The 17,002-nt window shown below is 36.0% G+C and overlaps 1 pseudogene; it reads right to left on the reverse strand.

The window, feature by feature from the left end:
• Window positions 1-1,919: 1,919 nt before the first annotated feature.
• Window positions 1,920-17,002, reverse strand: part of LOC102476789 (60S ribosomal protein L30 pseudogene) — a 25,072-nt pseudogene continuing 9,989 nt past the window's right edge.

Here is a 17,002-nt window from a genome sequence, read left to right on the forward strand (position 1 = left end):
TAATTTAATAATTTCTATTAATTTCTATTAATTTCTGTATGATGTCAAAAGAACACAGAAAACTCAGATAATTTTTTCAAAGTTGACAGTATGGCTAGTTTCCAAAAATTCAAATTATACATGTGTGCATAAATATAAATACACACACACACACACACACACACACACACACACCACTCATAGCACTATGTTATGCATTAATAGCAGAAACAGCTTTTCCAGGTTCTGCAGTCATCTGAATGAAAGTATGAAGACATCTAGCACACTCTATTTAAAAAAAGGAAAACAAAAAGATAAAAATCAAACATCCCCAGAAAACAGAAAAGTTCTGTCATTTTTATGATAGCTGACACCATTTTTTAAAATTACCTTCTCAGGACCAGCAGATGGTGTAATGGTTATGTCGCTGGATTTCCACATGGTCAACCGCGGTTAAGAGTCCTGGACGCGACGACTTAAAACTCACTCAGGGCACGTGTTTGTGCGTGCCCAACATCTTGAGAGGAGAGTAGAGGAGAAGGGATTGTAGCGTGGATTTCTGTCTCCCTGTCTCTGTCTGTCTCTCTGACAAGCACACACACCTTATAGCAAAAATCTCTCTTAGAAAAAAATGCCTTCTCGATCATCATCTAGAAAGAAAACATCCTCGAATAGCATCATTAAAATCAGCTCCGATAAAGCACAGTCACTACTTTGGATCATAAAGCAGGTACAAGACATTTTACCTTCACAGAGGTATGCTATACTACAGTCCTGCATCTACAATACCAGGGGATGCTATTAAAAAAGGCATTTAGACTTGATTCCACTTTTCCAACAGAGATCCCAAAGGATGGTGTCCCAGACTGTAAAGAAATGCATCTTCCTAGATAGGAATCCTTTCATTAGCTGCACAGTCCTATGCGCCAACTGCTCTTCATGGATATCAGCTAAAAACATTTTTAAAAAATGAAAGAAAGAAAAGAAATCCAACCCCCCAAAAATTACTAACAAACTACTGGATTCATATAAAGATGATCAAATGGAGGCTGGCAAGACTCAGCATAACGGGTATTTTACCAAATCTGTCATGTTTGAATGGTGAGAGTTCCATGGAACAAAGGCAATGCCAAGTAGTGTTTTGAAGCTTTGAAACACAACCAAAACACAGCATCATTTCAAACAGGAGCAGGAGCCAAACACTGCTCATTTGGATATGTTCAAGGATAGTAGCATCAATATTGAATCATTTGCTCGCTCATCCAGGAAGAATGGGAGATCAGTTACTACTGTTCTTTGTGTTTGACCCAGTCAATATGTTATAAAAATAGCAAGCTGCCATAATGAAAAGCAGGACTCCCCTATCCAGCAGCAGTTGTCTTCAATTCTTCATCTCCAAGTCTACAAATGTCATAATCACCTTCAAAAAAGCATAAAGGATCAAAGAAACCATGTTTCATGGGTAAGCTGAATCACGATGTTGTCAGGCTGAACTGTTCCTCTGTGGGACTTTCTCATTCTGGTATTTTATCTAACCATAAAGTGATTTTGTTTGTTTTTTCATTTGTTTATTTTTTGTTTGGGGGCTTTTTTTGGTGTTTTGTTTTGTTTATTTGTTTGTTTTGTTGCCATAGGACACCTGTGCTCACCAGAGAGGAGAGAGACAAAGAGTAGAAGAAATGAGAGGCAGAGAAAGATAGGGAAAATTGGGAAGGGAACAGTGGCAGCCCAGGGAAGATGGCCATGCCACAATAACTTCTCTGTTTCCCTTTCAGGATTTTGGTCGTGCATGCACACGCACCCAGCATGATTTTAAAGTCACCGCATCCAGGACTTGAACCACATTCAACCATGTGGAAATTGAGCCACCTTAGCCATCATACGACCTGCTGGCCCCTAACCATAAAGCATAAAGATTTTTAGGTCTCAATTATATGCACTCAAGGAATGTGTGCACGTATTTGTAACTCTGAAGATGCCACAGCCACCAACCAAGCACAAGTGTAGGTGCAGACTTGCAAAGTCTCATTTTTATGGTGCAGCAGCTGCGTGTCGGTGTTCATTGCTCGTCTGTCCTCTGCGCCTCTCCGAACTCTGGACAGGATAATATCATAGACTGTTTTTGCCTTTGGCCACTGACATTATCTGACTTCCTTCTCCCTGTTTCTCCTCCCATCTCCCCCAAACTCCCCCAATTACAGCTTGTAAGATTTTGTTTTGTTTCAGTTTCGTTCACCTGGAGTTTGATTAGTCCAGTTGTAACAGGTTTGGTGGCTACTTTAGGTGCAGGGGGTGGCTTTTATTCTACTTTTCCTGACAGAAAATGAAAATGGGATTTTTAAAATAAATTATCTATAGGATAGAAAATATTGTCTATGAAGGTATAAAATTTTTTTGATAAGTTTATATCTTATCTACATGGGTTTTATTGCAAAAACTAACAAAGTATTCTCTAAATAATGAAACAAATTATGTGTCAATTTTTCAATAATCTTATATTTCCCCAGTAGGAAAGAGATGAAATGATCATCTTTGAAAAATCTCATCTATGATTGTGCCCTTAAACTAGAGTTTGAGATGTAAAATGTAAAAATTTCAGGTAATCATATCAAAGAAGAGAAATGAAAATGAAAAAATTAGGTTTCATAGAAAATTTAATCAATTCACATTTTTACTACTGTTGTTTAGTTCTTTGTTTCACTGAATTTTAGCCATTGTTGATTGTTATTGAGGACTTTTTTTTTTTTGCCTTGCTTTAAGTGGTTCTTGGCATGAAAGACTGAAAAATGGAAGAGTCTACATTTTTTCCTGATTACTAATAATATAAATTAGTTTACTATTGTGAGTAATCTGTGTTTTGTTATTATTATTATTATTGTTTTTGGATAGGTTTTTGCTATAGGGTGTGTTCACTCGCCAGACAGACAGAGAGAGACTTAGAGATAGAAAGTGAGAAATCACCCACCCCCCCAACCCCCCCAGGGAGGATGGCCATGCCGCAATCCCTTCTCCTCCATTCTCCTCTCAGGATCTTGGGCACGCATGCACACGTGCCCGGCATGAGTTTAAGCCACCAGGTCCGGGACTCAAACTGCAGTCAGCTACATGGGAGTCCAGCAACATAGCCATTTCGCTAACTGCTGGTCCCTGTTTTGTTATTTTTCAGACTTATTATTTATATAGTAAAAATTAATTGTTATGTCATCACAATTTTAGACTCATTTTTATTTTCCATAAAATTAAGTAGTTCCAGTTCCTTATTCGTGCATTATTTTATTACATTTTTCCTTTCTCTTCCTTTAAATTTATTCAAAGGAAATTCTTCCATATTCTTCAATCAAATAAGTATTTTTACATAATTTGTCCTACATTTATTTTAGCATATATAAGTTTAAACTATTCATAGCTGTCCTCAGTGAACAATAGCACAATAGTCTCTTACTTTTCTCTTTTTGGACATAGCCACATTTTCTAATACCTACCCATTAGTTTCTCATTGATACATTATGCTTTCTTTTTCATATAGTAATTTTCTAGATGCACTAGAGACTGTTTTTGGGTGCTATAGTTGAAGATATGTCCACTCAAATTTATGTGCTAAACTATGGCAAGCCATTGTTTGAAGGATTAAGAAAGTAGGAATTTGGGACCAGTAGATGGCATAATGGCTATGTCACTGGATTCCCATGTATGTAGTCCAGTGACATAGCCATTATGCCTACACCCCGGGCATATATGCATGTGTGCCCAAGATCCTGAGGAGAATGAGGGAGAAGGGATTGTGTGTCCATCCCCCTGGGGAGTGATTTCTCATTTTCTGTCAGTCTATCTCTATCTTTCTGGCGAATGCACGCACCCTATAACAACAAAAAAAAAGGAATATGGAATTTGAGGTCAATCTTCAGGAGCTCATCAGGATTGGGAAGGTTATCAGGATGAGATTCCCCACCTGGACACTTGTAAGGAGTGACTTACAAGGGGAGGCAATGTGACCAGAGGAGGGACACCTGGATATAACATATGCACTCCTGCCCTCCACCGTGTTGTGATATAGCAAAAAGATCTGGACCATGAACCTGCAAACTGGGAGCTGAATAAACCTTTATTCTTATAAACTACCTAATCTGAGGTATTTCATTTATTAACAATAGAATGAACTAGACTACTGGATAATCATTATGTTTTTCTATTTATTTGTTTATTCTTCCTCTGAAAAGACCAAGGTACATTATTAGTGTTAGTTTTAAATCATATTTAAGATTACTAGGAAAATATCTTTTTACACTTTTACTGTCTTTTGAAAATTTTCTTGGGAAATGTGTTCTTTTATATTCTCTGTAAATTAGCTTAGTTAAGATTTCAAAACAAGAAGCTGTAATAAAAATAACTTTTTCTTACCTGGGGGTCTTATCTCACACTAGTTTCTCATTTAGTTGTGATGACAGTAATTCCAACACACAAATTAAGACTGCAACTCACTCTCCCTGCTCTTGTCTTTCCCCATCCCTTTCCCTGTTCTTTTTTAAGGAAGGTTAGTTATTTTTTTTAAGAATTATTTTTATTTAACTTTATTTATTATTAATCATCATTATTATTTTCCAGTTTGAACTGAGAGACAGAGAGAGAGAGAGAGAGGAAGTGAGCAAGCAAGCTTGAACCACGGTTGGCCATGTGGGAGTCCAACGCCTTTAACCACCATGCCACTTGCCGGCCACAGCAAGGTTATTTTTTGAGGATTGCCTTCTCAAAATGGGGGAAAAAAACGGCTCTCATCTGTTCAAATATTTCTTTGGTCATATGTACACCCTTTTTCTTCTGCAATTCCATTTATCCATGTTAGAGCAGTTGATGTTGTTCTAATATTCCTGAATGTTTTTTGCCCTTTGGTTTCGTTTTTGTTTGTTTTGTTTTCATTATACATTATTTGTTCTCTTTGTATTTTTGTTCCTTCCTCGATAGCATGCGATCTACTGATGGGCCTGTTTTCTTTTTCCTATGACAATGCCATAAAGGTAGGTAAATAAGACTATAGTTTTAAAATCTATTTCAAGATGATGATTTGGATAGTCAGGTGCTGTGTCCCTTGAATATGAGTTGTTATTTATTTTTGTTTGTTTTACATTTAGACACATCTTGTAGTTTTTATTGAGGCATTATGTATAGAAGCGTAAACTATGGTAAACAGGATTTATATCTGAAAATATCACTTGCTAGATTTGTTTGGGATATTCCATTTCCCCAATTCAACCCTAATCTAAATCAGGGGTTGTATGTCTGGGCCTAAGAAATAGAAGATGTTTAATCAAACAACAAACCATGAGCCATAAAAAAAACAAAATGTTTTCTCAAAATCAAAAACTTTCATTGGAACTGGTAGAAAAGAACAAAGAAAGAAATAAAAAGCATCTCTAACTTCACACAGAAGTGAACTAGAAATTATAAGGAAGAATCAAGTGGAAATGTCAGAAATAAAAACAAACAAAGGTTAAAAAACAAAACAAACAAAAAAAAAAATTTCTCAGTATTCCTGCCCTTAGTTTCTAGGACAATAATACTCTGGCATTTATTTTGGCGGGTCAATGCAAGAGAAAATTTCTTCTTGTCTCCCAGCACTGGAGACCTCAAGTGGCCTTATTATATAATTCTGGCCAAAGAGCCTTTACTATTTCTCCTGAAGACATAGCAATTTCTTACTTCTGAGTCAACAGTTTGAATGAGTCTCTACTTACGGTCTATGTACTCTTGTGTCCTTGGCTTAAACCTCTCACTTTATTTGATAGAAAGGTCCCAAAAGCAAAGTTTTATGTGTTTCCTATACCAGTGAAGAGGTCTCTATAATTACCGATTAATTTGAGAGCTCTTCAACAAGTTCACAAATAATGAGTATTATTAAGAATCTATACATGAATCTTAAAATGAGGTGTACCAAAATAAGTTCATACTTCAACTGATTTTTCCCAAGAAATTTTTGAAGATCTTTCATAAAATGATGGTGATAATTATGTCAATAACATTACCATAACTGTGACATCTATTTATTCATTCTAGGCAAGCTTATGTTCAGTTAAACTTTTTTAAAAGTTTATCTTTAGTAAGCAAAAGTACTACATAGGTAAAACATAAGCACATATTATTCCTTAAGGAACAAGAATATTATTCAACTAACTATTGTCATGTAATCTGTTAACAGGAAGAAAATGTTTTCACATTACAAATGTATATAAGCATCAATTGTCTTGGGTGGTAAAAAATGCAACACCCTTTGAGAAGTTCATGCCTTCCATTTGAAAGAAATCCAATCTTTTGATGTTTACTTTTTCCAATAAATCTAAGTATCTTAGCTCAGGTTCTGTTTTTACAATCAAAGCGATTTAAAACTTGATATATTTGTTTCCTTTATTAAATCACACCTGGAGGTACTGTCAAAGGTATCTCAGTGTTGCTCAAACTCTGTTGACTGCTCCCTAGTTTCCTGGGTATTAGATTTAACATGATGATTCCAGTTTGATTAGAACATCATTTGCCTTAGGAACCATCCACATATTTCTGCTACTCACAAGAATTAAAATTAATCATATCTTCCTTTTCATGGTCTTGAGATTTTAATATAAAATATGCTGGAGGCTTGAGATTTTTCTATGAGGAAAACTGTCATTATTATAATTCTTTCCCATTGGGAGGATAAAATATACTTTTAGGGACAGCTCAACCTTTTTAATTAATAGAAAGGGCAATAGTAAGCCTTCCATAGTTTTGGCATCAATCAGGGACTTAGGTTCTGGATCTCCTAGGCAAATATTAGAGAAAGAAATACCTTACATACTAATAATCTGAATAGCAATGCTATATATACATATATATATATATATATTATTATAGACAAACGTAAACTCTTGCTTACCCAAATTTACCTGCTCCAGTGGATTTTTGAAACTTAGAGCCCTTGGTTGAAAAAATGCAATTTAGGATACTCAAACAGTTTAAATGTTGTGCAAATCCTTTAAAATAACTGATGAAATTTGGTCTTTATAAAGACTATAGTATATTGGGAACCAGCAGTTAGCATAATGGCTATGTCGCTGGACTCCCACGTAGTCGACTGTGGTTTGCGTCCCGGACCCAGTGGCTTAAAACACGCCGGGCACATGTGCATGCGTGCCCAAGATCCCGGGAGGAGAATGGAGGAGAAGGGATTGCGGCGTGACCATCCCACCTGGGGAGTGATTTCTCGCTTTCTGTCTCTATGTCTCTCTCTGTCTGCCTGGCGAGCGCACGCGCCCTATAGCAAAAAAACATCCCCCCCCCCTAAAAAAGACTATGGTATATTTAGAAAAATTAAAATTAAGCCATTATAGAATGCATACTATATTTACCAATGATAGAATTTATACGTTTGGTTATATAAAGTAGTACTGAAAACCATCTAAATGGCCTTTATGTGATTCTAGCTAGTAATTCCTTATCGCTAGATTATTGAAGACGTCCTTATAAATTAGCTGCCAAATTTGTCTTCTTTCCACTGAAGATTCTTTTGCTTATTTTACAGCAAACGTTTGCTATTCCTAAATCCAACTTATCCCTTTTTGTTGTTAAGTTTTTCTCCAGAATTGCCTATAGCATATAGGATAAATTCCTAAACCTAGAGTATTAGCTTGTTCAACTTTAGCTAATAAAAATATTAAAATTTCTGAAGTTATCATATTTTTACTCATTTAAATTAAAGATTGTTAGAAAGATCTTGAATTTGAGAACTTGAAATATCACCAGTAGACTTCCTCTTATTGTCAAAAAATCTTTTCATATAGAATGTCTTCTATATTGACTGCTGTAACTCAGAGAAATCACAGTGATATTGAAAATAGTGCGCTGTAATGAGATACAGTAAATGAATGTAAAAAATAAATAAAAAATATATCATAAAAATTTTAAAGATTTTAAAAAGCAAATAATAATAATAATAATTAATATTCACCGAGAGTTTTGAAAGTCTAAACAATGGTATGGTTAACTCTCTCCATTCTTGCATTCCACATCTACAGATTCAATCAACCACTGATCAAGTATTTTACTTTGATGGCATAGTAGTAAAATGAGAAGCTCTGAAGAGGTTTTCTTTTTCCCACTGAACTGACTGGTATTCTTTGTCAAAAACCAGTGGGTTGTATGTTTTGAAGTTTATTTCTGAGTTATGCACCTGCAGAGAAATGAAACTGGACCCTTATCTCTTACCACTAACAAAAAAATCAACTCAAAATGAATCAAAGATCTAAATCTAGGACCTCAAACTATAAAATTACTGGTGGAAAACAGAGGGTAAACTCTTGTATAGATCAGAGTAGGCAAAGACTTCTTACTCAAGGCTCCCAAAGCACAGACAATAATCCCAAAAATAGGGACCAGCAGTTAGCATAATGGCTATGTTGCTGGACTCCCATGTAGTCGATCGCGGTTCAAGTCCTGGACCCCGTGGCTTAAACTCACGCCGGGCGCGTGTGCGTGCATGCCCAAGATCCCGAGAGGAGAATGGAGGAGAAGGGATTGCGGCATGGCCATCCCCCCTGGGGGGTGATTTCTTGCTTTCTGTCTCTCTGTCTCTCTCTGTCTTTCTGGCAAGCGCTTGTGCCCTACAGCTAAAAAAAGCCTCTCCAAAAACATAAGTAAATAAAATAATCCCCAAAATAGATAAGTGGGATTCATCAGATTAAAATGCTTCCACATAGCAAAAGAAACAATAAATAAAGGAAATTGACAAACCTTGAAATGGGAAAATATATTGGCAAAATGTGCCTTAGATAAAGAACTGATAACAAGATTACAGAGGGAACTCAAGTGACTTCTCCCTCAAAAATATAAATAATAATAATAATTAACCCAATTAAAAGATGAGCAAATGAGCTAGGCAAATCTTTAAAAAAGACACATGGTCAGCCAAAAAACACAAAAATGCTCAACATCACTTATCATAAATGAGATGTAAATAAAAAACCACAAGAAGAAACCACCTAGCCCCAATCTGAATGGCTAAGAATGAAAAATAAAGAACGTTAAGTGTTAGCGAGGCTGTGGAGAAAAGGGAACTTTCCTACACTGTTAGTGAGAATGTAAATTAGTGCAGCCACAGTGAAGAACAATATGGAGGTTTCTCAAAGGCCTACAAATAGAACTACCATATGACAGCAATTCTATTCCTAGTTATCCAGAGGATAGGACTGCACTCAGTAGAAAAGTACTTGCACATCCATATTTATTGCAGCATTATTCACAATTGCTAAGACATGGAACTAATCCAAATGTCCATGAACAGATGAATGGATTAAAAATGTGGGCCATATACACTGCATAATACTATTCAGCCATAAAAAACAATGAGACCCTGGCATTTGGTAGAAAGTGGGTATATATAGAAGATTTACTGCCAAGTGAAGCAAGTCAGATGATGAAAGAGAGCTATTGGTTATGTTCCCACTTAATATATACCAAATGACTGTACTCTATGGGAGAAAATGAAAGATTGGGAAGTATAAAGGCAGGGAGAGCTTTGGTGATACTAGAGACAAAGGGGTAGGACGGAGGAAAATGGGAGAGGGAGGGAATCAAGGTGAAAATAAAAGAAGCAAAACATTTTAGGGACACAAAGATGAGAGGAACAGTTGTCATGGAGCACCATGGTTGTTAGGCCCTGAACTCTCACATGGCCGATCACAGCAACGTGGTTCGAGTCCCAGACCTGGCAGTTTGCTTTCTCGTTTCACTTTTTCCCTATGTCTCTCTCTGGTCAAATTAAAAAAGAAAAAAAATCATAACAAATGGAAATAAATATTTTTAAAAACATGGAATATTATCTGTGGCTTATAATGTTTTTGGTAATATCTTTGACTGAACCAATACACAGTGTATCCATGATGGGAAAATCCATTTGGTATGCCATAATGATAAACAGTGATTGAATATAAATAAATAAATAAGCTCTTTGAGGCTGACCTATATGGGAAGGTTCCAAGTTCACACCCTGGGATCTTTTTTATTATACCAGGAATGAGTATGTCTATAATCTGTGCTGAGACTGAGAGTGTCAGGAATTTCTCTCTCTCTCTCTCTCTCTCTCCCTCTCTCTCTCTCTCTCTCTCTTTCTGTCATCTCTGTTGATCAGGGAAGATGGTTTTATTTAAAGAAACTATCACATTACATTGTTGCTTATATGTAGTATGCACTTAGGCTTATGATAGTTATTTCTGTACTTAAAAGATCAGATTGTCTTTTTTCTTGTCATTATTCCCTAAACAATACAATATAGAAAAATGTTTATATATGGGACCAGCAGTTAACGTAATGGCTATGTCCCTGGACTCCCATGTAGTCGACTGTGGTTCAAGTCCCAAACCCAGTGACTTAAACTCACACCGGGCAGATATGCATGCGTGCCCAAGATCCCGAGAGGAGAATGGAGGAGAAGGGATTGCTGCATAACCATCTACCCTGGAGGGTGATTTCTCACTTTCTGTCTCTCTGTCTTTCTGGCGAGTACATGTGCCCTATAGCAAAAACCTCTAAAAAATTAAAAATAAAAAAAAGGAAAAAATGTTATACCCTTTTTTTGTACTATATAAAAATATTTTTATTTTTCACCCTGACCCTGTGAGTTAATTTTGTTGTTGTTCTTGTTTTAACAGTTTTATAGAGAGGAGAAGTTAGATACAGAGAAATTAAGTGAATGTGCTTGGTCACAGTCTCATTCCACAGACTATAGAGCCTGTCCTAATTGTCACACTGTAATTATGGTACCTTTGAAGAAAACCTTAAAATAAAAGTCAGACATTACATAACGGGCTTATTTTATTGTCTTGTTTATTATATTTAAAAATGTCATCTTAGTTTTGTCATTTCTCCTGCTCCATGGGTCTCAGTTTTCTGCTTCAGCCACTTCTTAGACACAGTAGACACATACGCTAAATGTCCATTTACCAAAACATCACCAACTTCACTGCAAGCAGTTCATTCTTCAACTAGCACTTTCTGGCTCTGCAGTTCATGCCTGATAGTGGTATCCTCTCTCCACAAGTTATTTACCTTCTGATGAGTAAAATACATCAATTACGCTGTTTATTATTCTGTAACCAATTCACATTGGGATTTCAATTTTCTTCCAAGTTGAAATCCCAGTTTATTGTTCAATCGCCTTTCAGTATACCTTCAACTCCTTTGCCTCTGTCCGTTTCATCACACATTCTTGGCAAAAATTCAGACCTGCTAAATACCCACCCTTCTCTACACCTGCACCTGCATCCGCTTGCATCATGTGCCACAACTGAGGTTAACAACACCGTAGATCAAAACTAAGTAATTTCATGTTCACAAACATGCCAACTGCCCTCACTGTACATTTATAGACATTTACTTTAAGTGATCGTAAGTGCAGCCAAGGAATAATTCTCTGTTTTCACAGTTTGGTCATTCATATGGATGTTTCCGATTTCTTCTGTGTTCAAATCTCTCTTTGTGTTCAGGGATCAACCTTGCTCCCTGTGTTCCCAGTACTACCTCGATTCTCCCATTTAATCTGTGTGGATATTTTTCTTCTTCTTTCCTGTTATTGCTCCATAAAACCTATTCACTTTTTTTTTACAACAAATACCATTTTTTAACTTATTGAAGAGTCTGCCCAGTCAATATATATACATTAAATTTTTTCACCAAAATTCTTTTTATGTTTGAACTCAATACTCCTCCAGATATTATATCAGTTATTCTTTCCCCCTTCCAATTCCTCTCTTCCACTCCTGCATCAATTATTTAAATGAGACTCTTTACCCACACCTTTACTGAAATTATCCTTGTCAAGATTCCCAATGATCTTAACATTGTTAAATCTAATTGTCTATTCTCAGTCTTCACCTTACTTGGTCAGCAGCAATTAACACAATTGATTACTTGAAGGGTTTTTGTGGTTTTTTTTTTTTTTTTCTTTCCCATTTGGCTAAGCGATATTCCACACCTCTGATTTGATTCCTACTTAATCATTCTTTCTCAGTGTCTGTTGTTGGTTCTTATTTTCTTGATCTTTAAACCTTGGTGTTCCCTAGGGCACAAGTTTTTATACTTCTTATCTTCTCTAACTGCACTCAATTCACTCTTTCACAGTGATTCTGGTCTCATGGCTTTAGAAATGTTTTATACATGGAAGAATTCCAGATGCAAGTCTTTAGCTGAACCCCTTCTCTAGACTGTAGAAGCATTTATCTATCTGCTTTCAATTGACATGTAAGTGGCTCTTGAATGTATCATACCAAAATCCAAACTCTCCCCCTTTATTCAGAGCTACCCTTCTCGTCTCCTCATTTTCACTGGCTTTCTGTCCCTTGCAGAAGGATAGGCAACAATGCCAAAGTCTCTCTAGACTCTTTCTCACACACTCCACAAACAATATTTTAAAAGAAGTATGCTTTTCAAATAAATCCCTAATGTAACAACTGTGCTCAACTTCCTTTACTTCCACTCATATATTCAGGCTACCATGATCTCTCTACTATCTGTCTCTGGTCACATTGATACTTTTAAAATATATAAGTATAGTAATTGCTCAATATCCCCTAAAGAGTTTCCAGGTAATAGCAAGGTTAAGGCAAATACAATGTGATATAATGCCATACACAAACAGGACACTGGCTCTCTGTCAGATATTAATTCTACCATTCTCTTTCTGGCTTACTTTTTCCTCTTCAAACTTCCTTACAATGTAAATAATTCAGTGAGGTTGTTCCTACCCCAGGATCTTTGCACTTTCTGTCTCTTTAGCCGGAAATTCTTTCTTTTATACCTATGACTCATTGTCTTATCCTTAAATATCAGCAGATTAACAAAGCCTTCTTGATTATATATTTAAAACAATACCATTAGCATTATATTCTTTCTTATTTACTTTTTTTGCAAGATTCATCACCACTAACATAGTGTATATTTTACTTTTCCATAAGCTTACTGTACATCTCTGTTTAAATATATATACTATAAGAGCACAGAATTTTGAAAGTTTTACTGTTGTCTGCCCTGTCCCTAGAAAAATGTTGCCAAAATAAAAGGGTCAATACATATTCATTTAATTAACTAGAACAAAATACACAAGCATTATGCTAAGTATCCAGATGGAACAATGCATATGATAAGTTCAGAGACTTCCTAATAAAAAAAGAATAAATAAAGCAAAATACTAAGTACAAGAAAGCTACATATGGAGTAGAATAAAGAGAGAAAAAAAAAGATGAACTAGCTTTCTGAAAATCTCTCACTCCTCTTATCCTCAGAATTACATTTTAAAAATAGGAGAAAAAGAAAGCTGATGTGTGCTAGAAGATATGGTAGACTATATTGTTCATAGATTAACATCTCATTTATTTTCTTTTTTTATATTTTCTTTGGAGAGGTTTTTGCTATAGGGCACATGCACTCACCAGAAATACAGAGAGAGACAGAAAGCCAGAAATCACCCTCCAGGGGGGATGGCCACACCACAATCCCTTCTCCTCCATTCTCCTTTCAGGATCTTGGGCACGCACGCACACGCACCCGGCATGAGTTTAAGGCGCCAAGTCCAGTACTCGAACTGCAGTAGATAGACTACATGGGAGCCCAGCGACATAGCTATTACGCTAACTGCTGGTCCCAGCATCTCATCTATTTTCAAAAATACTACCTGAAATTCTGTGAAGAATAGTTCAACTCTATGTATCATAGCTTTTTGATGAATTTCAAATAGGCTTTTTGTATTTCAAGATTGTCTATGGGAAGCTCCGTTCCCATGATTACTCAGGTGACTATTTTCACAGGCTTTAGATATCTACTATCAGCAAGAGTCCTGTCTGTCTCTTGCCTCTATTTAGGCAGTTTGTAACATAGTTACTGCTTTCCCTTTAGAGGAAGAAAAGACTGAGAGAAACGAAGGCAAGAGTCACAAATTGTATAACCTAATGGGTGACATCCTATCACTTTTGCAGAGTTTGATTTGTTAGAAGTGAATCACTAGGTCTAGTCCACAATCAAAGAGAGAATTATAAAGGGGTTGAATCCTGGCAGGGGAAAATCACAGAGATCCATTTCAGAAGCTGCTTGCCATGCCATGTTAATATCATTGACTAACTGGTGGTTAAATGGTTTTAAGCATGTATGCATGTGTCTTGAAGCATAGGACATTATCTTTATTATCTTTACTTTCAAACCCGAGTGTTATTTATTTGTTTATTTTATTAAATATCTTGGGGCTGGTGGCAAAATTGTAAGACCCTATGTTCTACGAGGTTGATCTGCATGGGAAGGTTCTTGATTTACATGAGGAGGCCTCCCTGAGTATGCTGGGCACACGTGTGCTAAGGTTCCATCGCTGGTTAACGTGGGCTGGATTGAGGTGACAAGATCCAATCAAGGGTATTGTATGTTTCTGCCTCTGCCACTCATAAAATAAATAAATAAATAATTTTTATTTTAAAAGTAATTAACCACTTAAATCTGTCACCTTTAAAGAAACTTGGAACAATAAGAAAGCCAGGACTGTTTGGGCTGGTAGCATCTGTATGCGCTTTCTACCAAATATGTCACAAGATGGAGGGGTAACTAGTTTGGAGGGATTACAGCATTTACTTGGAAAGAATATACACTTAACCAGGTTAAAAGTACATAAATAAACAAGGCATGACTGTAGCCCAGTTTCCTTTGCTCTGTAGGCTAAGAGGCTTTAGAAATCCCCCAAACCAACTTTAAATTTTATAATATTCAAAACTTAAAAGAAAAATATTATTTTGATCTAAAAAGTTTAAAGGAATAATGTCGACTGCATATTATAATAGGTCTATTCCTGATCTGTTATCATTTGTATTATAGATGCTCTTCTTAAAAGATCAATATTTTTCTTTTTTATAAACATTTTATTATTTTTAATTATTTATTTAACTTAATTTATTCATTCATTCATTTTTATTTTGACCAGAGAGACACAGAGAAAGAGAGAGAGAGAAGGTGAGAAAGCAAGCCACCAGGTCCAGGATTTGAACCGTGGGCAGTCATATGGGAGCATCCAGCACCTTAACCACCATGCCACCTGCTGGTCCCAAAAGATGAATATTTTTCAACTCACCAGTGATTTGCTTATTTTTCCTCTTGAATCATCTAATTTATAGAAGTTTAAGGTTTTGTTTTTTTTTATAAACCCATTGTTATGAGCTTTATGTCATCTAAGTCTGGATTTTTAAAAAAAAAAACTTACATAGAATGTATGAGTTCCCTAGAGAGAGACTGAGGGAGGTAGTGAAAAAGCACACTTCCACAGCGGAGGGCTACACTGCAGCCCTCCTCCTCCATTCTCCTTTAATGCATGCCCATCATGTTTTTCAAGTCTCTGGGTTCAGGACTCAAACTGTATAGTCAGCTGCCTTAACCTCCTGCTGGCCCAAGGTTTCCTTTGTTTTTACAAGCATTGTTTTTGTTTGTTTGTTTTTATCATGATTAAAGTATAAAGTTTCTAGATGTAAATTGCAACTATTTTGGGAAAAGATCAAGAAATCATGTATACTACCCAAAGACACAGAGACAATGGAGCAGAGAGGTTGCTCTGTAGCAAGTAGGACTCTGAGATATATAGCAACTTATTAAAACTTTTATTTAAAAGGATTCATACATATCCATAGAATTCCATTAGAAAATTTAAAACAAAAAATCCAAAGCCCTAATTCAACTGAAAGCTATCATTTTTTTTCTCATATTCTTCCTGGACATCTTTATTCCCAAGGACTCAATTATTATTATTCTTGGTCAATTCATTCATTCTGAATACTATGCCCTCATATTCACTTTCCTATCAAATATTATTGCATGGGAAATTCACAAATCCTTCAAAGTCTAAGTGTCATTTAAAAATATTTTAGTGTGCTTTTAAATTATATTTAGAAAATCAAAGTGTCTACCTTAACTTGATCTTGTACGTTCTGACTGCCTCTCCAGTCATATTTTACAGCAGTTCCATTTCCTGCAGTTGATACAGACACTGACTCGCACTTCTATTTTCCATAGCTACTTAGGTAAACTCACAGAGGAATTATAATTATCTTGAGAAAGAATGATTGATAATTTATGCTTTAGATATTCATGGGATTTGGGACACACTGCCTCCAAATACAGCCTGGTACATAAATTATTTTAAGCTGAAAAAATTTGAATAACAGCAAGTATGGAGGAAACTTGCTTATCGTTCCCTAAAGCAGATCAAACCATCCTTCCTGGTTATCCTTTCCCTGAAGTAACTCATAAGATCCTCACATAAAAGCAGACCTTATGCTCGGGGGAGAGGAGCACCATTACCTCTCAAGGTGATGTTGAGAAGAATCTGGACATATAAGCATTGCTGTTTCATCCAGTTTACTCGGGTCCCATATCCTATCATGTCTCCATAACTCTCCATTTTTCATGAAGCTTGCAACAAAAAGCAACCAAGTTTTCCTGTTTCTTCCAGTTTTCAGCCTCTAATGAAGGCTCCTGTGTCACGGACCACTTTATGTTAAATATATTTATGTGCTTTACCTTTGCTAATCTGTCTTACGTTACAGAGGTCTCATCCAATGATACTGAGATGAGGGTCAGAAGGAAAAGTTAGGTCATCTCACCTTCTACAACAAATATCTACAGGATAAATGCTCTGCAATAGTTGTTTGCTGTTAACAAAACTCTTAAGTATATATTGCGTATTTCTATATTAGAGGATTGTAACACATACACACCAAGGCATATACACACACACACAAACACACACACACACACACACACACACACAGGCATGCATTGATTAATGATGAAAATATATTCTGAGAAACATGTCAGTAGGCAATTCTATCATGCAAAAATCAGAGTGTAGTGACCCAAACCTAAAGACATAGCCTACTACATACCTAGACTGTATGGTATAGCCTATTATAATCCTATTGAACCATCACTGAATATATAGTCTGAAATTGACTAGAACATTGTTATGTGGCTCATGACTGTA

This window comes from Tupaia chinensis, unplaced genomic scaffold, assembly GCF_000334495.1.
Source record: "Tupaia chinensis unplaced genomic scaffold, TupChi_1.0 Scaffold150006_1, whole genome shotgun sequence".
Classification (NCBI taxonomy): Eukaryota; Metazoa; Chordata; class Mammalia; order Scandentia; family Tupaiidae; genus Tupaia; species Tupaia belangeri.